This window comes from Canis lupus, chromosome 24, assembly GCF_003254725.2.
Source record: "Canis lupus dingo isolate Sandy chromosome 24, ASM325472v2, whole genome shotgun sequence".
NCBI lineage: Eukaryota > Metazoa > Chordata > Mammalia > Carnivora > Canidae > Canis > Canis lupus.
Window position 1 is genome coordinate 27,944,620 of NC_064266.1, and position 27,449 is coordinate 27,972,068.

Genomic DNA, 27,449 nt, shown 5'->3' on the forward strand with positions numbered 1-27,449 from the left:
TTCTCTGAGTCTGTCATAAACAAATAAGTAAAACCTTAAAAAAAAATAAATAAAAGCAAGTGAAGTGATTCTGAATTATCAGCCAGGTTTGGGAGCAAACGACTTGTTTAGAGAATGGTCAAAGGCAGCAAAGTGCTCTCTGGCTCTTACTTAGTGTCTCTTCCCTCTGGACAGAATCCCATCACTCAGGAGTCATCTGTATTTGATTTATCAATAGGCCCCATCCTCCCTGTACCCAGGTTGTTGCTCTGATTCTGCTCTGCTTTCTCCAGCTCCATGGCCCCTATTTGGCCTTGACTGTCTTACTCCTGAATTAAAAACCTCTCATCTCTGCCTTTTCAATTATATTCAGCCTCATTCATGACGGCTTTCGTTCTTTCTAAAATTCACCCAATTGTGGCATAAGGTGGCCATAAACCCAGTGAAAACCTGTCTACGCTCCCCATTGCTGGATTTCCCCAGAATGGCCTTGAGGGCTTTCTCAGTCAGATCTCTTCTCTGTTTATTTGTTTATTAATTTACAAAATGTACTTCGTACCTCTGATGTGCAGATGCTGTGCTAGATGCTGGCCACTCGATGAGTGAGACTGATTTGCAGTTCGTGAGCTCACACAGTACAATGAACACGGCCAAGGGGTAAATTCAGGGCATTGGGCAACACAGAAGAGGAGCTTCTAGCCTGATCTGCAGGAGTCGGGAGGGCTTCTTGGATGACAGGAGCTGGCGAGCCAGTAAGGGGAATTCACCTGGTAGAAAGGATAGGGCTTCTGTGATGGGACTCAGGAGGTATGAGGTCCCAGCCCTAGGAGGGAACATAATTTGTTTAGACAACTTTTGCTAGTTCTGCAAAAATAGCAATTGTTAGAAGGGGTTAAGTACTGAGAATTTATTAGGCATAAACATAAACACAAGTCTAAGGCTGATTTTGGGAAGAGTGGGTGCGATGCCCAGATATCTAACTGAATAGATTTCCAATGCAAAGATTCATACATTGAGCTAAAACCCAACTATGCTCTCACAGGTTGGGAGGATGCAGCTTGATGTCAGAGCACAGACGGAAAATGTTCAGAGTTGAGCTGATGTCAATGGTACAAAGTGCCCCTGCACGGACTTTAAGAATGGAATGTCCAAAGTCCCAGGACACCTGAGCCCTTGTGTTCAGGGTTAGAGTCATAGCACAAATGGCAGAGAGAAACCGTGAAGGCCCAGAAATGTGTTACGGTAGGGGAGAAGGGCTAAACCATAGCCAGGAGGAAATCTTGGAGGATGTGGGCTGCTTCTCCTAGAGATCCTTAAAGCTGATCATCCAGAGTCAAATGTGCACAGCAGGAGCTGACTTCTAGGGAGCAGGGCTAAGTCCAAAGGGCAGCCATCAGGGGTGCACTGATCTCCCAGGTTGATAAGAAAGAATTTCCTTCCAACAGGAATTGTCTTCCCAAGGTGCTATCAAAGAGAGTCATGTATTGGATAAAGGATAATACACAGCAGCATTTCCTTATCTTTTTTTTTTAACATTTTATTTATTTATACATGACAGATACAGACAGAAATGCAGAGACACAGGCAGAGGGAGAAGCAGGCTCGCTGCAGGGAACCCGATGTGGGACTCAGTCCCAGGACCCCGGGATCATGACTTGAGCTGAAAGCAGATGCTCAACCGCTGAGCCACCCAGGTGCTCCTACTATAGCACTTCTTGGCACCCGCCAGGTCTGAATCTCTGATCAGAGAAACTGTTTTTTAGTAAAGGAAGGTTCCAGTAATATTTGGAGTGGTCAAAAGAGTTAGGAGGGTGTTTATATATATATCAGTTAAATATTCTCAGTTTTGGGGGTTACTTGCTCTCTGCAGTGACGACACAGCTCTTCCTTTGTAGCAGGGCAGCAGCCACAGACAATAGGTAAACGGGTGTGGCTGTGTGCCAAAAAAACCTCGGCTTACCACCACAGACAGGGGGCAGTAATTCTGTCCACAGGCAGGATTTGGCTCTCCTCGGGTTTAGCAGAGGTTGAGAGCCTCACCTCTGAGGTCATTCGAACAGCTTTGAAGATTTGCACTAAACTGCTCTTCCTACATGCAGGCAATCTCTGCAGAGAACTTAGAACTTAGATAGAGAAGAACTTAGATCAATTCTCCTTCTATAGACAAGGAAAACGAAGCCCCCAAATGAAAGGGACCCACCCCCAAATACAGAACTAGATAGCTGCGTTTGCTACAAGCAATCTAACGTGTTGCTTATATTCCTTATATCTGCATATTCAAGACATGGGGGGAAAAAGACACTCGTTTTTATGATTTGTAACAAAAGTCTTCAAACTTTCATGCCTTTGATTAAAGGCTTTACTAACTGGTCCTGGAGCCTTCCTCTGGGTGTGTAAGCCTGCTCCTCTCCAGTAGATTAACATGCACATTATGAATTCACTGTCAATGTCAGCAGGCGAGCTTTTCCAATTTTACAAACGTCTTTTCTTTCAGGAGCTGGAAATGTTCTCAAAACTGTCCTGAAAGCAAGTAATGCTTTCGGTCGTTGTCACCTTCGTGAAGAACAAACTGCAACTTTGCTTTCTGACTTCATTCTCCTGGTGACATTTTTCACACAGGCTCTGACAGAGACGGCAATTATAAAGACATCCAGGTTGGCATTCAAGGATTCCTGAAGTTAACAAATTGTCCAGGGATAAATGACAATGAAGTTAGCAGACTACACATTCCTTCATGAAAATGCACACACAAGGGGATCGGAATCAAGCCTGGAGATGAGGCTAGCCCCCACCCATGTTCCTGGCGGGGTGTGTTGGGATTATCCCCTGCGCTTCTCTCCTTGGGAGGCCATTTGGCTTAGGCTGGCTGGGCTGTGGACACCTCAGCAGGTCTGAGAGTTTGGAAGGTTCCAGAGAAAAATGATGAAAAAATACATTGCTGAACAAATACAATATAGCTTCTGGATGTGCTGACGATACTCAAGGGTAGGGATGGTATTTGTTCAGAGTCCCTCTTGCATATGTCTGCCATTCATGGGCCCCCACTGCCCAAAGCCTATCCTCTTTGTGCAGACTCATTACTTCTATAGTCTAGCCTTTTTTTTGGTTTCGTTCAGCTGCTCCTCATTCAAGTGTTCTCATTTCCAGGGGTTCAACATCCCTGTTCCATCTGCCTGGGATTGCCTCTCCAATTTCCCATTGAGTGTTTCGGCTCTAAGTCACCTGTTCTGTGAAGCCCTCTCTTTTCATTCCCAGGAGAACCATCTTCATTCATGATGGAGATGGAGTTGGGGGACTTGGGAGTAGTGCCTCAGGGGTCTGGGATTGTCTAAGGAAGCTTCTTTACCTTAGAATATAGAGGATATACAGAACTCAGCCCCAGCCAAGGCCTAGGGACTGTTCTCTGTGAGGTAGCTGAGTCCATCATGAAGCAGGAAGCCCAAAGGTGCATAACCAAGTCCTGATGGAGCGAAGTCAGTAACTTAGTGCTGCTAAGTGTTTGGTGCTCAGTGCTTATTGTGTGGGGGAACATACTACTCGCCTAATGTTCACAATTCAGGATCTCAGAGCTGTGTGCCATTGTTATGCAAGCCCTGTTTTATAGATGAGTATGTGGAAAAATAGGTTTAGAACTTTTTCAAGGTCTTACAATGAGTAAAAAGTGAAAAATAAGCCAAGAGTATCAAAGGCTGTAGGCGGCCAATGTGAAGGCAGGTCAGACCAGAGGTTTGGAGTGGAAAAACTGAGGAACCCCTAAACCTCTGGGTTCATCACTACCATCAAGACCTTGAACATTTAAAGGGTAGCCTTCCTCTGACCTTCTTCCTGGGGTGGTAACTGGAGTTGGTTAGAGTTGGTTTTTAGACTTTTCCTAACTCTTAACCCCTTGGCCATACACCTGCGTGCAGAAGGGCTCATACCACTCCTCCTTCCAGGGCACTGGTCCTGGATCTGTCCTGGAAGGAGGAGCCTGGCCCTGCAGACCAGGGAGAGGGGAGAGCTGAGGAAGGTGGGGAGGGTGGGGCGGTGAGGTAGGTGGGAGGTTACATTGAGCATGGACAGGTGTACTTGGGAGATTGTGGGTTTGATTATCCTTTCCTTATTAAGGGTGACAACAAGACCATTATGAAGTGCTTACTGGGTCATACAGCCTGCATTGTACTTGGGTTAGCACACTTAGTCCTCATTTCCACCCTCATTTTGCCAAGGAAGAGGTTAAAGCTGAGAGCAGTAGAGCCGGAGGTTGCATAGCAAATAAGAGGCAGGGCTAGGATTCAAACCCAGCTCCTCACTGCTCTGCTCTACTCCCCAGAGAATGTGCAGCTCAGGAGCCCAGGCCAGCCCAGGGGAAGACCCCAGGGGTGAGGGCAGTTCTCGCTCTCAATATCTTCCCGGAAATCAGTGCTATTTAGTGACAGTAAGACGTTGAAAGGTGCTGTGATGTCCCATCTGGGTAGAGGAGGTAGTTCACTATAGGCTAGTTCTGTCTCGGTAGGAAAGACTAGCTGTGCTGTTGGTAAGTAACATAGCTGTGTGCGTCCCTCAAATATCTAGTACTTGATGCGGGGCCTGTGACCAAATGGACAGAAGTCTTGAAGGATGCATTCAGTATGGCTGGCTCTGACCTCTGACCTCCCTGCCGCAGGTAACTCCCACTCCAGACCTTGGAGAGAACCCCAACAGCACAGTCCTTCTCTCCTGTCTCAGGGTTCCCATCTCCTCCTTTGGTTTAAGTGCCATGCAGCCTAGGTCTGTAACCAGACATTTCTACCGTCACTTCACTGTTTTCCTCAGGCTCTTAGCTGGTCTCCTGCACCCACCCACCCTCCTAATCTCCAGCTCAGAACCAGCCCCACCATTTTCTCTCTCTGTTCCTTCCCTAGGCCTGGAAGTCCCCCTGAAGAAAAATCACGTATGTGTGAGATGATCGTCCTTATGATGTGTAATTCCAATCTCCCCAAATTCCTGGACTTTGAAGTCATCTTTTTCTTCTTTCCCATCAATAGCCACAGGCATTCGAGACAGAAGGAGGAGGGAAGATGGCACAGTTTACTTGGTGTTTGTCAGTGATATGTTTTTCACGTCTTGTTTTGATTAACTGAAATAATTTTCACTATCCCCCAAACCAAACAGACCTTTAACTCCTGTTTTACAGCGTACGTGATGTGCTTTGGACAGTCATCATGTTTATGACACTTGACCATTGTTTTTCTCTGGCTCCTAGATGGGATAGGACAGCCTCACATTTCCCTCCAAGATGTTCATGTCTTCCGCCTGGGTGTTCTAAAAGGTTGTTCATCCCCAACACACATTTTGCATCCCTGTTTGTCTCAAATCTGCATGATTAAATTTAAGAGCTGCCCTCCTCACTCCCAACATATGGACTGCATCTCTGCATGTACCTTTAGCTACCATAGTCCTCAAACTGAAGTGTGTGTGAAAATCACCAGAAGGTTTGTTCACACTCAGATTGCTGGGCCCCATCCCCAGGGGTTTGGATTCACTAGGTTTAGGGTGGACAGAGAATTTGCATTTCTAGTGAATTCACAGGGGAAGCCAGTGCTGCTGGTCTAGGGACGCCCCCTTGGGAATGACTATTGTATGCTCTTCCTTTCCTTCTTGACTTCTATCCCAGATAAACAGGTGTCCCCTCACCTGTATGTGGCTAATCTCTCCTGCTGAAGACACTTATCATTTTCCCCGGAGCCTGGATATAAGAGTCATTATAAGCCAGGCCCTGGAGCTCCACCTCTTTAATTAAGCGGTAAACCAGGCCGAGTCAGACCCTGCCCTCATGGAAGCCTCACTGCATGTGGGAAGAGAAGCATCTCTGGGGGTGAGAATAAATGGGATTAACTCTGAATGGGTGAAAGCCTTTCTTTCACCAGACTGATGATGGGGAATACATGACAGAGTTTGTCTACATGACGGTGAATATGGATAGATCCTGAAGTTGTCAGATAAGCAATCAAGTGATTCCCCAAACATCGGGACAGCTGAAGAGAACCTGACATGTTCAAATGAGGCATTCCAGCAAAGGATGCGTCTCCTTCTGCAAACTGACCCACGGGGCTCCACAGAAGTCAGCTTGTTATTTGCCAAATAGAATTGTCTATTCCTGGGGCACCTGGGTGGCTCAGTCACTTAAGAGTCGGCCTTCGGTCGCTGTCCCAGGGTCCTAGGATCGAGCCCCACATAGGGCTCTCTGCTCAGTGTGAAGTCTGCTTCTCTTCTCCTCCTCACCCCACTTGAGCTCTCTCTTTCTCTCTCTCTCTCTCTGACTCTCTCTCTCTCTCTCTCAAATAAATAAAATAAAAAGAGTTGTCTACTTTTCGTTTTTGTATCTTTTGCAATATTTCAATGAGACACACCAAAAAATAAACTAAACTAAATACACACACACACACACACACACACACACACACAGAGGAAGGTTGGCAGGGAGATACAGCAGTTACCTTTAAGGCAACTCTTAAATCATTTGATCTTTTTGAGGCTTTTGCTCAGACAGGAAAGTCAGCGCTCGGCACTCCCGTCCCCAGTGGAGCTGGGTGGAGGTGGAGACAGCACAATGCCAACACGCGCGGTTTCCCTGCGGCGGCCCAGAAAGCACTTGTGAACGTGGCAGCAAATGAGGTCTTAAGTCGGTGCATAAAACAATCAAATCCATCACAGCCTTGGAATGGCCCCTCATAACTCAGGGACTGTCGGAGCACTCCGTGTGTGCAGGGAGGCAGTCGTGGAAGAAGTGACAAACTGAGCTCTGAGTCTGCTAAATCCATTCTGGCAGCCAGAGGAATACATTTCCAAAGCCAAGTCACATCATTTTCCTTGAGCTCATTTGACTGCAGGCTAAGAAGCTATTGCAGAAAACAAAGGGATGGTGGTGGGGGTGGGGGTGGTGCTGGGATAATGAATATTAATGAACTTAATTCTCTGGTTCTTGGTGGTTGGTCTAGGAATGGTAGAATGGGAAGGTGGATAAAGACAAATAAATTCAAACTGATGTTTCAAAACGGATGGATGGTGTTGGCCACCCGTCTATCCACCTAATGCGAACCTACTGGGCACCTACTTACTCCATGCCTTCTCCCGGGGCTTGGGGAAATGAGCACCCACACTCTGTCCTCAGGGACTTCACAATCTATCAGAGACATCCGATGTACAAGAAATCACGACAGTTCAGGGCTTTGCTTTGCATTATTGAAAACATGCGAAGTGGAGGGGAAGTCAGGGACAGCGCCCCAGAAGACGTGACGTCTTAAACAAGACTCCCTCCCCCCAGCAGACATGTTGATTTCCGGTTCTTGAGGGATGAACCTGAGATTGGGTGAAAGCTGATGACTGTAAAGGTATAACAACCATACCTTCCAATTTCCTGGGAAAGTCTTTATTATACCCATTGCTCCGGAAGCTTCATGATGTGAGTTGAGTCCCACAAAAAGATATGTCCAAGGCCTAACCTCCAGTACCAGTGAATGTGATCTTGTTTGGAAATATGATCTATGTAGGTGTAATTAAGTTAAGATGTGGTCAGGCAGCTCGGGTGGCTCAGCGGTTTAGCACCGCCTTCAGCCCAGGACGTGATCCTAGAGACCTGGGATCGAGTCCCATGTCAGGTTCCCTGCATGGAGCCTGCTTCTCCCTCTGCCTGTGTCTCTGCCTCTCTCTCTCTCTCTCTCTGTGTGTGTGTGTGTGTGTGTGTGTGTCTATCATGAATAAATAAATAAAATTAAAACAAAAAAGTTAAGATGTGGTCATGTCAATTGGAAGGGGCTGCCCTAAATCCAGGGACTGGTATCCTTATAAGGAGGCTTTGCAAAAACATAAAGGTCTAGAGAGCCATCACAGAGGGGAGAAGACTGTATGAACATGAAGACAGACATTGGAGAGATAAAGCTAACGACCAAGGAATGCCAAGGTTTGCTGGAAAGCACCAGAAGCCAGGGTAGGTAAGGAAGGATTCTTTTCCCTGGAGCCTTCAGATTCTTCTCTACCAATACCTCAATTTTAGGCTTCTTGCCTCCTAAACTAGGAGAGGATAAATTTCCGTTGTCTTGAGCCACCCAGTTTGTGGCACTTTGCTACAGCAGCCCTAGAACACTATTACAGCTCTACCTCTGAATTTTGATTCAGAACATGTGTCTGTATTTTAGTGTTCATGAAGATACAAAATGAGGCTGGGAGGATACCTACCCAGGCTCCTTCTTGTCCTTCCTTGTCCCTGCCAAATCCTTCCTGGATCTGGTTTTGGGTTAGGAAGGTCACTCCTACCTCCACTTGGTGTGGTCATCAAGCTGACCACATAACTTCAGTTTCTCTTGGAGGCTGTGGAGGAGCCCTTGTCCTAACCAGTCAGCATTGGCCAAACTAGATTTGATTTCAGTGGATTCCAAGTAAAGTCTGAACGTTCCATTCCTCAGAAAAAAGTACTGACTTCCCTGCCTTGGATGAGGCCAGAACCTCCTGGCAGGTACGTTCAAAACTACTAAAGAGAACAATTTTTGTAACTGTAGACACCTGATTGGGATAGCATTCTCAGATGACTGCCAGTTGCAGATTATATTAGCATATACTTTTGGGAAACCATTTTGTATTTTTATCAATCTCCATAAAAATGTTTGGATCCTTGATTCAATAATTCAACTTTCGGGAATCTACCCTGAAAATAACTCCAAAATGCAGACCAAGTTGTGACAGCAGTGATGTCATCTTGGTAAAAGAATTGAAATCAGTCAAAACGCCCAACAGTAGGGGAATGGTTTGGTAAACCATTAGAATATATTCATTAGAAGAGAATATTATACAGCTACTTAAAAGAATGACCTTGAACATCATGTAGCAACATTGAAATGATTGTAATGTGATGTTAAGTAAAAGGAACAAGTTTAAAATTTTTTTATGAACTGTGCTGATAATTATGTTAAGTACCCACTGAAATCTGGCTGGAAGGAAATACACCAAAGTGATCATTTTATTTGCATTTGCTCTTAAGAAATCTCTTTTTTTTCCGGGATCCCTGGGTGGTGCAGCGGTTTAGCACCTGCCTTTGGCTCAGGGCGTGATCCTGGAGACCCGGGATCGAATCCCACGTCGGGCTCCCGGTGCATGGAGCCTGCTTCTCCCTCTGCCTATGTCTCTGCCTCTCTCTCTCTCTCTCTCTGTGTGACTATCATAAATAAATAAAACTTTAAAAAAAAAGAAATCTCTTTTTTCATCTCCGCTTTTGGATTTTTCTGTAATGAGTTTTTATTTTTGAAATATAAAATACAAAGGAATAGACCAGTAAAATAATTTATTTATGTGTATAAAATTGATGGAAAATCACAAATAATTTTTATCTGTTCATTAATTAAACACCGGTTGCTATTTCACGTGCACATGTAAAATAATCTTGCCTATTTCTCCTGAATATTCTATAGGGAAATTACCTTCCTTTAAACTATGACCTCTGGCCACCAAATCCAGCCCATTGCCTATTTTTGTTAAATAACGTTTATGGGAACAAACTACATCTGTTTATTTAAAGCTGCATTCTAATAGCAGAGTTGAGTAAATCATATGGCCCCCAAAGCCTAAAATATTTGATCTCTGACTCTTTACAGAACGTTTTTTGACTCCTGCTTTAAAACAGTCTTCCATGTGACTTCAAATAACTCCATTTGGTCTTCTCCACTTACAGTCCTGATAGAAAAACTGGTTTGATCTTTTGGAATGGGCAAGTGGCGTTAGTTGAATCCATGAACCCAGGCCTTGGTGGTTTTTACACTGGCATTTATGAGATGACTTACTTTGGATGTGGTTGAAGAAATACCCTATATTGCTGGAAAATTCCAGATTTGTTTCTTAAATTGTAACATCCGTGGCTCTGGACACATCCTTCTCCCCCCATCCCAGTCAAATAGGTTCTGGATAACTAGCTCCCGCCCCCACACTGAATCCATTCCACGTCGTTAAAACAAAGGTCCAGGGTATTGGTATGATTGTTATTATCCACTTCAACAGATAGGATTGAATTCGATTAGCAATATAGCAGGGAGGTTGTTCCTCCAATGACAGCATAGTCTTACCCAAAAGCAGTTCAAGTTCATTAAAATCACTATTATCTGACTCTCAATTAAGTGTGATGATAATTTAATTAACAATGCCCACTTAATTGTTGATGGCAGGAAACGGAGACAGACAGTCTCCATGGTGGCTACGGCAGCTTTACCCTGAAATGCAGGACACGCTTTCTGAACCAGCCAGCACAATGAACTCTGTGCACTTCTTTGGCAAAGGAAAAGCCTGAAATAAGTAAACTTGGCTCGGCTTAGAAAATTGAATTTTGATCTGGGATGGTGAGGCTGAGGATTTACACCAGGATGCCCAAAATGGAGATCCCAGATCAGCAACCTGAAGGCTTTTCATTAATCTCATTCATTCATTCATTCATTCATTCATTGGCTTTCTCTCTGTCTCTCTCTCTCTCTTTCTCTCTGTCCCTTCCTTCCAACATCTATTAAAACCTTAAACTTGTTCTATTAAGTACGAGGTGCTTTGTAGGACACAGAATGAGCAAGGAGCCATCTTTTTGACTGGAAGAGGCCAGGGCAGTCTGAATTTCAAGAAAAGGAATGATAATGTTAACAAGCAGTTTGTTGAGTCCTTATCATGCGCCAAACACTATGTTATGTGCTTCAATCTCATTATCTTATTTTATGTTCACAAAACCCTGTGAGTTTGGTAATATCATTTGCATTTTACCAATGAAAGAAAGCTGGGGATTTGGGAAATCTAGTAACATCTCTAGGGTCACAAGGCTAATAAAGGACAGAACCAGATAGAGCACTGCTTTGTCGGATGCCCTTGCTCTTAAAAACTGATAAATGCTTCTTCTTTCCCGATCTTAACCCTACAGAATGGCATAGACTACCACTGTCCCTATTGGCACCCCCCCTTAGTAGACAAACATTTTCAAATATTTCATGCATCCTGAGAAAAGCAGAACCCTCAGGGGAGCCAGATCCCTGCCTTTTATTAAACATCCTTTCTTGCTGCTCCAGGTTTCGATGTGGGAAGTCCAGTCTCCAGATGACAGGGTTTAGAAGAGCAGGGCTCAGGGCAATCGGGTTCTGTCCCAGTGGGACATCTCCCCATGACCTGGGCATTAGTTGCTTTCTCCCTATGCCTTCAGTGTTCCACTCAGATGCCCCCCGCCCCCCCCACTGAGACACAAGGACCATGCTTCCGCACATTCCATCAATCCCTGAAATTGTTCAAAACCTGGAGAAAAATGCACCTGTGGATTTTTCCAGAATATGTCCATAAGCTTGCAACAGATTCTACAAGTCTGTACAAGGGACAAGGGTAATATAGATGTAGCCAGCCTCTTCAAAGGTATTTCTCAGTTCGGTGACCCACAGGCCACCAACGTCATTTTGTTAAAAATGCAAATTCCTGGGCTCTAGCCTAGGACTGGCTCTCTGGCTGGTGCTACCCAGGAATCTGCATTTTTTTAAACAAATACTCTGCTCAAGAAATTCTGATCTTTGAAGTCCTGGGTTGAAGTCTTCCTCTGACGTTGCTGGCATCTGGGTTTGGAGGAAAGCCAGGGCGCTGCTGGGGTCTGGAGGGGCTGGAGGGGCCAGGGAGGCGGCCCCTTCGCAGGTTCCAAGGCACACTGTGTGGTGTGGTGGATTTCTCAGTGGTCTTCTCCCTGGGGCTTTATTCTGTCCATTGTTCTCAGCCTTGGAGATTGCTGCCAGTGTGTGGGTGAACCTTGCTTCAAAAGGAGGTGACTGCATGACCAGCTTTTGTTTGGAGCAGCCCCTGGGGCTCCCTTTGCAAGGTATGCTGGAGGCTCTTGAGGCCAGGGTTATAATTTCCTCTGTTTGGAGGCAGGAGGAGTGGGGGTTGGCCTTTCCCAGGCTTTCTGTGGCCTTGCTAACGTGAGAGTTGGTGTGTTTGCTAGTTCTTTGTAACCCCCCAGCACCTCTTAGGTAGCTGAGCACAGGTTGCTCCTGACTTCAGTGGCCCTGAGGTCCTGGACAGGAAGCCCCCTGTCTGGCCCTTCTGCTTGCCAGGCCAGGGTCAAAGCCACTCGGGCAGCTGTCACCGCAATGACCACAGCTGTATAGTTCTGGGTGGTGACCTCCCTGTCTCAGGTCACAGAGGAGTGGGTGACACCAGACTCACTTCGGACAGCCAGCCTAGTGGCTCCATTCCGGGACTCCTGGATGCTCATGTAGCAGACCCCACTTTGGTCTTCCACCCCACTTCCCTCTTTTAGTACCTCTGGGCCACAAACCCTGTGATGGCTCAAAATCACCAGGAATTCCTCCTGAGTCCTAGTTATTGAGGACCAATTTCCTGGAATTTCCTCCCCAGGTTTCTGAAGTTCAAAACCAGCCACATAGAAGCCAGTCATTGATAACTTCGTGAGTATTTACGACTGGTGGAGCTGATGAAAGGTAAAGGGCATTCCCTGGAGATGATACACTTCCCTCTTCTTTACCCCAATCCATTATCCTTCCTTTGGAGAAGTTTCTTGGCCTCCCAACTGGTCAGGAACCCTGTTCAATGCTGACAGCACTTTATAGCATATATCTGTCCATAATCATACATTTTTCGCATGATTCCTTAATTAATGCCTGTCTGCTCCAACCTGACTGTTAGCCCCTGGAGGGCAGGGATCCTGCTTGTTTTTTTTTTTGTTTGTTTGTTTGTTTGTTTTGTTTTGTTTTTTGCCTTCCTTTCTGCTCTGATGCTTGTCACTCTGCTAGGCCCAGAGACGGCCATTATTCTATTTCTCCTGAATGAACCCAGTGAATGAATAAAAGAGTAACTTCCTGCATGAAAGCAGTTTGCTGCCTGGATTGAAAGCATTAAACCCCCCTCTCCTGCTCCTGCTAAGCAACTCCTAGGATTTGTGCGACAAAAAAAACCACGCATGGCTCAAACCCGCCTCGGGGACTTTCTGGGGCCTCCAGGTCACCAAGAGCATATGGCTTGTGCTCTGAAACAATTAGCCTGACTTGGGCTGCATTGGATTTTGTTAAAATGTGTGCCGATTGCTACGGAAACTGTTTGCATGTAATCAATCTTCAGCGGCAGAGAGCCGTCTGGTGCGGGCAGGCATGTCAGGCTTGCTGCTCTAAGGCCTGCACCCCAGCTGAGGACGCATCCCCACACCGCAGTCCACTGCCCCCGCAGGCCTTTCCCTACTGGGCGATTGTGCGAGTTAGTCTCCCTTTGCTGACTCCAAACCCAGTGGGCCTGCTTGTGGGGACCGGGGTAAGGGGACAATGCGAGACAGAGCAGGGAAGGAGCCAGGTGAAGAAGAATTGTGCCAACAGGGGTGGGGGCCCAGACGTGTGGAAATGGTGCTTGAATTGCAGCCGTCAGCTGGGCTCCTTTGCGGGGCCACCGCACATCCCTACTGTGGCCAAATCCGCATTGAGGGAAGGTCCAGTTGTGCAAAAGGTAAAGTGGTCAAATAGTCTACACGTCTCGTGGTTCTTGATGCCTGCCTCCCCATTAGTGATGTAGGAGGCGTGTGGTTCCTAGGGCATCAGCTGATTGGAAGGATCGATAGTCGATAGGAACCGTCCAATCAGAGCCTCAGGAGCAGCACCCTGCAGGCGTACCCAGGGCCCAGATGGCACCTTGGTACCAAGTCTTCAGGGGCCCTCGAGCCACCGCTGCTGGGTCTGCTGCTTGCATTCCCGGCTACCAGCCCTGGCTGCTAGCATGTCACCTGGGGAGCTGTTTACAAATACGAATTCCCTGACCTCACTGAATCCCCATTACCCAGGGATTGCAGTCTGGACATTTGTCTCCCCGCCCACCCCAAATAGTCCATTGATTTTGATTCAAAAGCACAGCCAATCCATCTGCAAATCTCACTGGGAGGTGGGCTTGCCTCTTGCTCTCCCGTAGCTCAGCTCCTCCTCCTCTATTTACCTGATGTCACACCTTGGCTCTAACGCTCTTTTGTGTCAGGGCAAAGTGGAAACTTCTGATAACTCCAGAGCTTAACTTAATGTTTTTTGGCATTTCTTAAATAATGTAGTCTCATAAGCCAAACAAAACAACTTTTCCTCTCTGATTTTTTTTTAATTTCGTGTCTTTGTCCATAAGCAAGCAAATACTTGAAATAAAATGTATGCATTGCTGAGTATCCATTAATTTAGTTCCCAGTTTGATAAGCATGTATCTGTGCTTCTGTTTCAGTGAGAAAATGTTAATTGTGTACAGCACCAGTGACAATATATATAAACCTAAATTAAATTAACCATAGCCCTATTTTAAGATATTTAGGTTGCTTACAGGTTTTTTTCACTGTTAGAAATAATGCTGAAACCTATATCTTCAAACATACAGCCTTTCTGTATGTAGGAATTTTACTTTGAGTATGTTTCCAGAACTATCACTGAGTTTTATTCACAAGCCCTTTTAATTGTTCTGGAAATCTATTGCCAAGTTTTTTTCTGAAAACGTGTTGCCAATATATACTCTGATAACTACTTATTCATGAAAGTTTCATCACCTTCTTGCCAGCACCGAGTATAAACATTTTATTTTGTGTTTTTACTAACTTAGTAGTTCACTGTGGCACTTCATAGTTGCTTTATTTGCATTTTAAAGTGTATTTTAGACATATAGACAGCCTTGCTGCTACATAAACTTCACCTGTGGCAGTATCATCACCAATTTGATACATGTAGAATTCTGTTCTTTGGAATAACTTGTAGGGTTTATGTCAAGAATTGCCTCAGGTAAGAATCCCACCCTGTTGTCTCCTTAGCCAGCTGCGGGACAGTAAGTTGGCCATCTGAGGAAGCTGATGAGGCCCTGGGGAGTTGGACAAACAGGCTCCTCTGCTCCCTAGCCTGGGGTCTGAGTAGGCCCTGGGACGTTCACCTCTTAATTCTGCATGCAGGCTCATACTTCAGCTTGTTTGCCATTCTACACCTGCATCCGACCCTCTCTTCGGTGCAGGGAGTCTTAGCATCACTCCTTTCCCTCACTAGTTAATGAATAATTAATTCAACCAAGTATGTATTGAACACCTACCATATCCTGGGCAGCGTGCTGGGCAGAGGCTACAATACTGAAGGGGGGAAAAGAAGCAACTGAATAGACCTTGCCTGCATGGATCTGATAGCCTGGATAGTCTGATAGTTTATTAAGTTGTCACACGCAACCACGTGTCACTCACTCTGCCCTCTCCCCCTGGTGGTCTTTGCCCACACCACTTCCCTCGGCCTCAGAGCATCTGTGCCTGCCAATCCCCCTGCTGGTTTTCCCTCCCTCCGGCTGGCTCCTCTGCTCTCTCCAGATGTGCTCAGATGTCACCTCTGCAGGGAAAGCTCTGAGGACCCCTCTGTGCTCCCTAGCTGCTTGTCCCAGCTTCACTTTTCCCCACAGCTCTTGTCACTGTTCCAACATATCACTCACATGCACGTTTGCTGATTGTTTCTTCCCTTCACAGGGGAAAGGTCTGTGAAGGCAGGAGCTCTGTCTGTCTCGTTCACTCCTCAGAACAGTTTCTGGCATGGAATAGCCTCCTAATAGGTGTTTCTTGAAGGAAACAGTGAATGAATGAATGAACGAATGAATGAACGAGTGAACGAATGAATGGCTGAATGTTCTTTTTTTCTTCCTGATTTTCACTTGAGGAATTTGTACAGACACTTGTTAGCTGCAGTGAGCCTGGGGGTGAAGGATGGGGTGGGCAGTGGGCAGGGGAGGGAAGTTGAGACCCCACATCCACTTTGGGGTGATTTCTGAGAGCCTGACTCCAAAGTCATCTGACTCTGCTCCCCACTGACTAATGACAATGGCAACAACAGTACAGTGGCAGTGTTTTCGAGGGCCCTGGGCACACCCTTATTCCTTGCAGGAGGACTAGCAAGAGAACCAAGGACCAAGGCTTTGGTTGTCACGTGGGGGAAGCCCTGGGCTCTGGGCAGTGGCTCGGGCATTTTTCACAGGACAGGGAGGCACTGCCCTGGATTTCTGGAGATGCTGAAGGATGGCTTTGGGGAGGCAGAGCCTGAGTCAGCCAGGAACACTGTGATTTCCTGTCTGCACGATTAACATCATTATGGAGGTGTAATCTTCCTAATTAGTTTATTTCATCAAGATTTGATTGAAGGCTTTTCTCATCTGCCTCTGTGGCCTCCTTCTACCTAAGGCTCATGAATAATAGGAAGCAAGATGTTACATCTGACTCAGCTCCCTCCTAAAGAGACCAGCCCATAAATAAAACATCTGGGTCTTGCTGGGGAAGGGATGGTGAGAGGGGTTCTGAGTTGGAGCCTATTGATTGATGGAGACAGGAGAGTGTTTTCTTAAGTGAGGCAGGCAGTGATTTCGTCTCTGGACGTGGGCCACAGGGCCTGGTTTCCCCACGAGAGCAGCCAGCCTGGCCGTGGGCACTGATAAATGGGGAAGGAGGACAGCACTAGGGTGGCTGCAGTACCAGCCCATAGGTTCACTCTCCATTCTCGTTTCCTTTTTCTGTTTCCCAACTAGACTTCTCTTAGAAGAGAGGACGATTCAGGCCTCTGGAGGTCTTTTCCTAAGAGGTTCTAACAGATCTTCATGTTGTCATGTAATTAATCGACAATTTCTGTGATTTTTCAGCAACATACAGAGAGAATGGGTCCTTGCCCAGTTCGACTCTTGGCTGGACCAGGTTTCAGCGACTTGTCTGTATGACAGAGGTTGGACAAAACCTCAGATGGCACCTGTTCTCCCCAGGGCTCTCTAGCGGCAGACGTTGCTAATCAATCACAGCTGCTGACCTGGGAGGGCATCCTCTCATCATGCCCAGAAGGCCATTTTCAGTACATGAGGTTTAGTTCAGAAGAACTGAAACCTACTTCTCATCCATGGAATCTGTGATCCTTTTCAGCCTTAAGCTTTTCTCTGATGATGGCTGAGAAAAACAAAACAAAAACTCTCCAAACACAAACATATCCAAGTGCATTCTCTCCAGAGGTAAGAGACTATCTGGAAACCAAAAAAAAAAAAAAAAAAAAAAAAAAGAGCCATCATGGCCCAGAACTTGGAAGGGAAGTTTTTGTCAGGATGGCATTCCCTTGACAACATGGACAAGTGGTGTAGGTTTTTAAGAGATGCCTAATGATGGCACCAGGAAATACTTGGAAGGCACAAAATATGCATCGAGCCAATCAAAACTATTTGGGGTGCCAAATGCCACTCAAAAAAAACATATAAAATTTACCACTTATATGATTGTGTTCTATTTAAATAAGGAATGCTACACTGCAATGAGAACTGTCTACAACCACACACACAAATGAGGCTACATCCAGCAACAGCGAAGATGTTAAATGATAGAAGACCAAGCCAAAAAGGGGCCATATTGGGTCGCTCCATTGATACAAAGCATGACAGCAGTGAAACTGCTCTATGTTGTTAGACATCAGGTCGGTGTCACTCTTGGGCAGGGTAGTGACTGGGAGAGAATATGAGAAAAGCTTCTGGAAGATGTAATGTTTTATTTTTTTGATTGGGTTCTAGTTGATGGGTGTATTCAGTTTGAGGAGAATTCATCCAGCTGTACACATAATAGTGAGAACACTTCGAAATAAAGTTGAAGAAAGTCTTGGGGTTGGAGGGACATACTTACCAGTGGGAATTCCCATTCTCCCAGGTCCTGGCCTCTGCTCACCTTGGCTTGTGCCTTGACCCTCCTGACATATCACATCCCCCTATGTGGTACAATGGGCATTCCTCCCAGTGAGACCTGGCATAATGAAGTGGAAAATAATTGGGGTTGGAGTCAACACTGGGACTTGATTTCAGTTTTGCCATTTTTGGGATGCAGGGTTCAGGATACATGGCCTCAACAGGCCTCGTGCACCTGTGAGCTTCAGTTTGTCCCCTGGGTCTGGCCAGTGGGATTTAGTCTCACCTTCCTTTAGATGTGCTCGGGTGCCCTACCTCTCACCTCTTTCTTCTTGTCAGTCTGTTGCACACAAGGGTGGAGGGGTGGGGACCATAAGCTGGTAGCATCAGGCCACTGTGGAGAACAGAGCCTTGAGCAATGATTCAAGATTCCTCTAGTCCCTAATGGAGACTGACTATAAAATCATAGCTGACCCAGAAACTCGTATTCAAGTCACAAAACAAATGAGACAATTACCTGGGGAGGCCTCCCAAGGCAGACTTTTTGCCACAAAGCACAATTGGCCAACTTGTGACAAGCAGAGACATCTTCTAGCAATGTGAAGTCTTAGGGCCATCCCTGGAGCTTTGAGGGAAAATGTGCTATTTAAAAACTCATTGGTGCCTTCCACATCACAAATCTGTTTAAAGTGTGGTTGAAGGAGAAGTTAAAAAAAAACTATTGAAATTGAGGGAAAAAAAAAATCTCTCCATCCCAGAAACCCAAAAACCCAAGGGGTTAATCCTCTCCTGTGGCTGAGGAAATGCCAACAAGCCTTTGGCAACCTTCCTCCTTCTTTATATAACAACACTTCCAAGAGCTGATGCTAGGACCGCCCAGTAATGCTTTTAATTTGTGTGCAGTTGGGAAGAGGCCAGGATTTAATCGAAATCGTTAGGATGGCTTTGCTTGGAGTAGCTGAGTGCTCGCAGCAGAGCTAGGCGACAAGGTAGCGCTGGAATAATTAAAAGAAACACCTAAGGTCGTTATCGTTGCATGAGTTATTCTAGATACCAGGCTACAGAGTAAAAACGGTGGAATCAAATAGCACTTTTGTAGCTGGAATAAAATTTGTGCTCAGTTACTTTCCTATTACACTTCAATTTTCTCTTTCCATCCACCTAATAGAAGGAGCTGGGGCTCCATGTTTGTTTAACGGGAGTGAGGGACAGACCCTGGGAGCTGGTTGTTCCTCAGCCAGCCCAGGTGCTCAAAGTTGCTATTCTTAGCCCCCTCTGCACTGTGGGTGGTCTGAACTGGCTCACCCTCCTGAATTACACGTGGTACACAGCTGCACAGAGAACATTCCACTCGCCCCACCTTCCCATGGTAGTCCTACCCACATGAGCCCCATCCTTGAGCAAAATGTGGAAAACCAGGCACAGGCATTGGGATTTCCATATCTGCCCTTATTCCCATTCTTTTTCTAAGGGGAACCATGGGGTCCCAAAGCCCCCAGACAACATATGGTCAAGATGAAGAATCATGTCCCTAAAAGACTGAATAATTCAGGTGAAAAAAGAGCGCATCTGTGAAGTAGAGATATTTACCTGACTTATTTATATATGATAAACGCTTACAAGTGTCACAGGGGACCAAGCATATGCCATGCCAGTTATTCACTCGATCAACAAGGGTTCATTTACTTCTACAAACCATCCATTCCTTCTCTTCCCCGATTCTGTAAAGCCTGTGCTAAGTTCTATTGCGAGAATAAGAGAAAGAGCTGAAGCTTCTGAACACTGGCTGGAGACAGGTCTCGCACACAGAAGGGTTCTGATTGGTGTTTGCACATTTACTGGGGCCAGTAGGGCATCTGTCTTTCTCTGAAGCGATGTATCACCCATGGTATCAATGACAGAGACCTTAGTAGACAACCGAGGCACACCACGGTCCAACCCTATTTTGTTTTCCAATCTCAGCTCTTCAGGAAAGCACGTTCACTGCTGCCATTAGGTGACAAGGAAAGGACTATGATGGTGGGAACAGGTGTGACCACAGAAGTCAGACCCCTGGCTCTTTCCTCTCAATGGATATCTCCATTAAAAAAAAACAAACAAAAAACTATGACTTAGCTACTGTTGTGATCTCCATTTTATGTGTCAGAACACTGAGTTTAGAGAATTTAAACCACTTACCAGGGTCATTTAGACAGCATGTGGCAGAACTGAAGCTTCAATCCAGGGCTGCCTAAGCCCACATTTAAAATCCTTAAGCTGGGAGAAGACAGTGAATGACCAAGGAGAGAGTAGTTTAGAGAAGTCAGGAGAGGATTTTAAGAGGAATGATTAGGTATATTTGAGGAGTGGGAAAACCTATGAAGAAAGGTAGATTTACAAAGTAGAAGACAGCTGAGGATGCTGGTCCTAGAGCAGGGAGCAGAGGACAGAATCACAAGTACCAGTCACCTTGGCAAAGAGGGACATCTCCTCCTTGAAATAGGGAGAGGATGAGTGAAGCTTTGGGATACATTTTGGTTTTTTATTTATTTTTTATTTTTCAAATATTTTATTTATTTATTTGAGAGAGAGAGAGAGTGTACGGAGGGGGGGTGTGAATGGGGAGAAGGGCAGGGGAGAGGGACAAGCAGACTCCCTGCTAAGGGGGGAGCCCCAGGGCAGGGCTCAATCCCAGGATCCCGAGACCATGACCTGAGCTGAAGTCAGACATTTAACTGACTGAGCCATCCAGGTGCCCTTGGGAATACATTTTAATGTAGGGGGCCACCTGTGGGATAGGGGAAAGGAAAAACGGGGAGTTCCTGCAATTGTCACTTTGAGCTCTGCCCTTGGGAAAGTATCAGTTATCTATTGCTGCAGAACAAGCCACTCCACAAAATAGTGGCTTATGGCTGGCCATCATTTCTTCTCTTCCAGCTGCCGTCAGTGGGTGGGTCGGCTGGGACAGTTATGGAGGCTGGGTCTCTCTTGGTGTTGTCTTTCATCCCTTGCTTCTTTAGAGCCTGGGGCACAATTGTTTCCCAGAGGGTAAGAGTGGAAGCTATAAGACTTATTAAGGCTAACGCCCTGGAATACGCACAATGTCATTTCTGTCACATTCTCAAGTTCAAGTCAAATCCCAAGCCCAGCCATGGAGGTTGAGAAATGGGCTCCATCTCTCAATAGGAGGAGCTACAAATTCTACTGCATAGGGACTGGGTAGAGAGAAGTGGGATTTGTTGGGGCCATTATTTAAACCATTTATCACAAGATGGAGGCCAAGAGGAATGGGTATCATTAAAGCGGAAATTTGAGAAGGTGAAGTAGAAAACATTAGAAGACGATTTAAGAGGATTCCATGGGACAACCAAGTAAGGACACATGTGTTTTATCATACAGCTTGGAGGCAGTTTCATTAATTTGGAGGAGTATCTCACTTCAGAGGGTCAAGTCTGGACTCCTACATGAGGATGGAAGCTATGACCAGGCCGTGGCTGGAGCTGCTATGCAGTAGGTACTCAGGAAATGCTAAGGACTGGGCACCACTTTCCATTCCCTGTCTGTGTCTTTTAACTTTAAGGTGGGACATTGGAAGCAACACTTTCAGAATCCCATGGAAAAGGCAGTGAGTCTGAGATCCTCTCTTAATCTGAGAGTCCTCTGCTTACCTAAATCCAGCCACGGTCAGCCTTTCCCCCAGCGGGGGTGCCTACTGTGGGCTGTCGGGGCCAGTAGCTAAATATTTGATCTCCACAATCAAATCAAGTTGGCTTTTCAGGAGAATACTCATCCGGGCAACTAAATGCCAATAGGGTCCCTCAGGTCCAAGTCCTGGATGTTGACTTTTCATTACTGGCCACAGTAAAAGCTTCAAGGCAATGCAGTGTATCTCAAAAGGAAAACATGGAGGCAAAGGGAAGTAGCTCCTTTTGAAGTGAAGAGCAGAGGCTCTGGATTTTATGAAGGAGGCTGGTGCCCATATCCCAGCAAGTAGCAGTCCCTCAGCACTGACCTGCCAGAAGCAGGGACTTTCTATTCATGGCTACCAGTTCCAACTGCAGAGGAGCCTAACCATGGTTTCCTCACAGGTCGTGTTTGGTCTGGCTGTGTATTAATTAGTTTATCTGATATTTTACACACACATACACACACACACACACCTTTATAGGGGATACACCTGAATACTAACACTGTATTCTCAACATACTTGTTTTGTTCACAAGTCATTTCTGGAGCCATCCATCTAGCGTCTTACACGCATCTTGGACTCCATGTGCCAAAATGTTCCTGATTCCTTCAGCTGCTGTTTGTTGGCCTGTCTCCTATTTTCAGTTGAGCCCACAGAAGCAGTCATTTCAGTGCCCGACCTATTTGGTAAGTCTCGGCCTTCCCCAAGACTTCACCTGTCAGCACAGGAACACCTTTGCCCAAGGCTGCTCTGTTAGCCCCACCCCCACACCCCCTGCCTGCCTGGCAAGAACTTTCTACAGCGAGTCCTAACATGCCCTCCATAATCTGCTCTGCTCCTTCTTATGTGGATCTAACTTATGTTTCCTAACTCCCCTCTTGGCTTTCCTCTCTACCCATGGGTAAGGACAAATGTCAAAATCCAGACCTGGTGGTTGCCTGAGGAATAAAGGCCACTTTCTTTAGCAAGCAGGGTGGGAAATGGCTTAGTAAAGCTCATAATTTAAGGTTTTCCTTCTGATTCTCCTTGTGTGACCATGTGCCACCTCCACATCATGTTTGCCTTGGGTGCACCTGAAAGCATGTGGCTCAGACACAAAAGGGACTGCCCCCACCAGCAGCTAACAAAGGACCCTTAGCACTTGCGGAGCTCTGCATTTCCAGCCCAAGGACTTGCCATTCTTGGTTGGTGTCAGTTGAGGCTTTTCCCCTCCCAGGATAGGTATGGTCTTCTGTTTTTCTCCAAAATAAAAGGATGAAGTTGTTTCCTACACTTGAGGCCGACTGTTTTGTCAGCAGCAGCAAACAACTTAATTCTTCTGCTACAAGGCAGGGCTGGAGCTGGTTAGAGTGCTCCACCAATGGCCAACAGGAGAAAAAAAATCATTAGAAAATCAATTTTTACTTAATTGAAGATTCTTCCTCTGAACAGGAACAAAGAGGGATTTATCACCTCGACTGCCTCTCCGCCTGGGTAATGACCACATTACCTACTTGCCTGAGTTTCCTTTGGTAGATAAGATGTCTCCAGCATCCAGGCTCAGCAGCACCACATGTGCTGATTTCTGAGGGTCTGAGGGTGCTCACGATGGCAGTATCCTGGATGATGAATTCATTCTGGATGTGGGCAAGAGCTACTCCATCAAAAGATGATGAGAAATAATGCTCAGAAATGGGATTTATGAGGGACATTGACCTGTTGGTCTTTTTCTTCTTGCAGACAATTTAAAGTCAACTTCTCCCTAGGGCTGCTTATTTCTCTTCAGCATCTGCTATTGAGCCTCCTAGGAAATGCTGAGCCAAGGTCCCCAGCATCTGTTTGGACAAACCTTGAATGCCAGCAGTGTGGGCACCACACCAGGGCCCTGACACCTCAGAAGTGATGAACAGAATCATGACTCATCCAGGAACTGAGAAGCAACTGAAGGAATTGAGAGCATTTCTTTTTGAGAAAGGAAGGTTCAGAGGAGCAAGGGGAACCATCTTCAAACCTTTGAAGGGAATGGTCTTGCTCAGAGGTGCTGACATGAGCAGAATCAAGGTGCCCCTGGCAGGGAAAAATAGTGGAAATAATGAAGAAGCTATTTTGTTGCTGCTTAGAAATATTTAGGATTGGCTTAAGAAGAGTGGACTGGAGGAAAGTTAGCATTTTTGAGGTTCTAAATCTGCCATTATTTCCTCCAAAACAAGTTTCTCTCCCCCCTCCATCATCCTCTATCTTTAGATAGTTATTGAACAGCAAATCCCAATTCGACAAGTGTCTTAATAAGATATCCCTTGAGAACTTCATAATGTAGCCCCCAGAGAAATCGGGCCATGCTAGCATCAACTGAACTTTGTTTACTCTGGTTTCTGTCAACTGAGATGGTGTTTTCATGGAAGGGAATGCAGTGTCCCACACAATCTGACTCCAACCTTCCACTCTGTTGTATGTCCTTCTCTTCTCTCTCCTGCAAGACATCTTCTCCATGATGCCAACACAGTGACATTCCAGTCTTCCTGCATGAGTGCTGTGCCTTCTCTCATCTGCTTCTCTCTACCAACCTATCCTGCATGGAGGCCCTTTTTCCCATCATCTTTGGGAAATACCCATTCATCCTCCCAGACTCAGAAGTTGAGGGTCTGGCCTCCCTGTCCCCAAAATACCATTTTGATGCTTTCAGTATATTGAGTATATTATACTGTGAGCTTATGTTTATGCATTCAACCCATTAGGCCAAAACTCTATTCAAGGATAATTATCATGTCTTATTATTTGTTTGAAAAAGTTATCTCCGTAAGGCCTATTTGAAGGGTCAGGCATCACTTGTAGAGTATTCATGCCCCGAAAGGCATTAGTTTACATCATGAATCGCTCACTGGGGAATAAAAGAGGGTGAAGTTAAATATCAAGCAGAAGTGTTAAGAGAACTTTAAACTTGCTCAAGGGGTATCAGATGTGGTTGTCATGACAGGTAAGGGGTTATGAAGGGGCAGTGAGTGCCCTGGGCCTCCCACAGTACAGCAAAGATTTTTCTCATTTATCAGCCACGTTCGTGAAGACCTCCACTTCACAAGAGCTCTCAGAGGCAGGCAAGGTAGGGCTGCTCAACCCATTTTCAGATGTGCAAACTCGGGCTCAGACAGGCTAAGGTACAGGATTCTGCTCTCCAGGGTGGAAGGGTCTATCAGATGAAACACTGCCCAGAAGTGTGATGATGAGCAAAGGGAGAGGAAGACAGACAGAACATTCTTAGGCTGCACCCAAGAGAAGGCAACACACAACTAGCCTTGAGCTTATCACACTTCCTCTGTTTCTATATTGTATCTGTGCTCCTCACTTGGCATTTATCTGCAAGCAGCTAGGAGCCACCTCCCACAAGGTCTGGGTGAATCAGAATTGGGGTCTCTACATAACGGTATTTCAACATTGAGATTCTCTTAATTTTAGTCAGTGAGGAGCAAAGCCCTGACCACTGTCCCAGGTTGTTCCCAGTTTGGTGAGACCCTCAGCAGTCCACAAATGTCTGCGGAGCAGAAAATATGTGGTAAAGGACATGTGTGCCCACCTCCTGGAAATGACTCGGGACAGATCTTGTGGCCACCTGAAAATATTCTTAGGTCACCCTACCTTTCCTCCATCCTGGAGTCGCCTACAAATGGCCATTTTGGACATCCCCTTACCCCTGCAAGGTAACCATTGCTGACGGTTCTGGGTCTAGAGTATTCCAACATCTTTTCATTTTCTAACCAACTGGTCTAGGAGATTCAGTTTGAAATAAGAAAGGGAACGGATCAACAGGATAAATCAGATATGGGTGAACTTATCAAAGTTCAATAAACATAAAAGTGATGAATTTTGAAGTCACATAATTAACTCAGGATTACATGAGCAATAACTGAGTAATTACACCTTTAATAATGCATTGAACTTGTCAGGAATACTTACTCATTCTGCTCAAATTTTTTAACAAGATAGCCTATAGCAAGTGACTGTAATTAGATATTGCCTCTGAAAACATCGACAGCCGCTAATTGATACCTTTTATTATAAAGCTAGATGCCAAAGATTGCTGTTGAGTGGATTAAGGAATAATATTAGATGTGTTAGGATCATAATACCTACTTGCAAGAACCTAATGCAAGTGGGGAAAAAAAGCCCCCTCGACCCATCAATCACCCACATAAAGTTGGTTCAAGTTTGCACTGGTTTGCTTTAAATTACAGCCTGACAGCAATTGCTACTGCCTGGGCTGTCAGGAAAGGAAAGTGGGGGCGGAGGGGTGGGGAGGGAGACGAGGTTCCTCCCACTTCCTGCTTTCAGGTGGACGGAGAAAGAGAATTCTGGAAGAATGGAGATAGTAGAAGGTCTCCGTGTGGGGAGGGGAAGGAGGAAGCATGTATGTTTTAACCTTTTGAGGAGAGATTATTTTTTTTCCTGCACTTCAAGATTGATTTTCAGAGCTTTTATGTATTGTTTTAGATTTCCCTACAGCTATTTGAGACAGGGTTCTAATGTTTACAAAGGTAAGAGAGAGGCTGTGGCTTTGGGGTGCCAGGGAGGTTCTCCACCCTCTGCTCCAGCCTTAAGATATCTTCTCTGAACATTTTTTCGTGGACCCAGATTTTCTATTAACAAGGTAGCCTTGAGAAACCTCTCAAGAAGGCAGATGGTTTAACTGGCAGGGAGCATGTGCACTGCCTCCAAACAGCAAGCACTTCCAAAGGCCTGAAGAGTCAGTCCCTCGGGGTCAAGAGCCTTGCCTCTGCCTTGTTTGGATTCAGCTCTGCCAGGGTTCTCAGCTGTGCAATATCAGGCAGGCATTATGATTGCTCTGTGCCTCAGTGTTCTGGTCTGTAAAATAGGTTTACAGTCTAGACCACTGATGTTTGCAGGGCCAGGGTTTGGGCACAAATAGAGACTGTCATACCAGTGACTAAGTATTTAAAAATTGTACATTAAACCAGCGAACTCTTCTCAAAGCAAATATTTTCTATCCTCCTACTTTGACAAATACACCTTCAAAATGAAAATGTGTGAGCAGGGAATTCCTGGGTGGCTCAGAGGTTCAGTGCCTGCCTTTGGCCCAGGGCATGATCCTGGAGTCGGGCTCCAGACATGCAGCCTGCTTCTCCCTCTGCCTGTCTCTCTCTCTCTCTATCATGAATAAATAAATAAAATCTTAAAAAAAAAGAAGAAGAAAAGAAAATGTGTGAGCTATGGTATGTATATGACTAAAAGACATTAAAATCTAAAAGATAGCTGAATTTAATTACTATCTCATGAGTCTGGGTGTGCTGTTGGTGGAACAGAGATGTTAGATGAGTAGTCGAGGCATATGCGATCCGTAAATTATTTTACATTTATTCTCTAAAATGTATTTATTCTTTCAATTTCTCAGCAAAGTCACTAATGATGTTGTTATGATTAGATGACATATAGTTTTTGTTCTATTGGCAATAATAACCTAAGCATTATAACACAATATATATTCAAAGTGTGTATACATTTTCATATATTCATATCTTATATCCATCAAAAATGCAAACTAAAATCGATGTTGAAATTGTCACATCAATGTAAAGAATAAAAAAGTAAATGTAAAATATAATTTTTAAATGTTTTTAAAAATGTTAGTATTCTCAAATATTGAAAAAGTATTTATCAAAATCAAAAGGCAAAATAAAAAGTTCATTTGGGTGGGCAATATCAGAGAGGGTGACCGAACATGAGAGACACCTAACTCTGGGAAACGAATAAGGGGAAGAGGAAGGGGAGGTGGGCAGAGGGATGGGGTGACTGGGTGATGGGCACTGAGGGGGGCACTTGACAGCATGAGTGCTGGGTGTTTTACTATATGTTGGCAAATCAAACTCCAATAAAAAAATATGCAAAAAAAAAAAAAGAAAAAGAAAACGCAAAAGGCAAACAAAAATGAAGATAAATAGGCATCGATAATTTAATGACACGAATAAAATTGTATTTTTAATTTACTGAGAATTTAATTAAAATTTTGCAGAAATTTTTTTAAAAAATCACCACTCTGGGATTTAGTATTCATCTAGTTGTCTGTGTAACAAAGTGGTATCATGCTTCATGCATGTTATGTCTAGACTTACATATATTCAAATTTCAGAGAAATATGAATTGCTTAACATTGCAAAATATTCCGTAGCTGATA

At 45.2% G+C, this 27,449-nt stretch overlaps 1 long non-coding RNA gene across 1 annotated transcript; it reads left to right on the plus strand.

Moving 5' to 3' along the window:
- Positions 1–4,189: 4,189 nt before the first annotated feature.
- Positions 4,190–6,255, plus strand: LOC112673391 (uncharacterized). Its single transcript, XR_007405575.1, has 3 exons — positions 4,190–4,624; positions 4,863–4,891; positions 4,986–6,255. It is a non-coding gene; the product is annotated as an uncharacterized LOC112673391 (long non-coding RNA).
- The last annotated feature ends 21,194 nt before the right edge of the window (positions 6,256–27,449 follow it).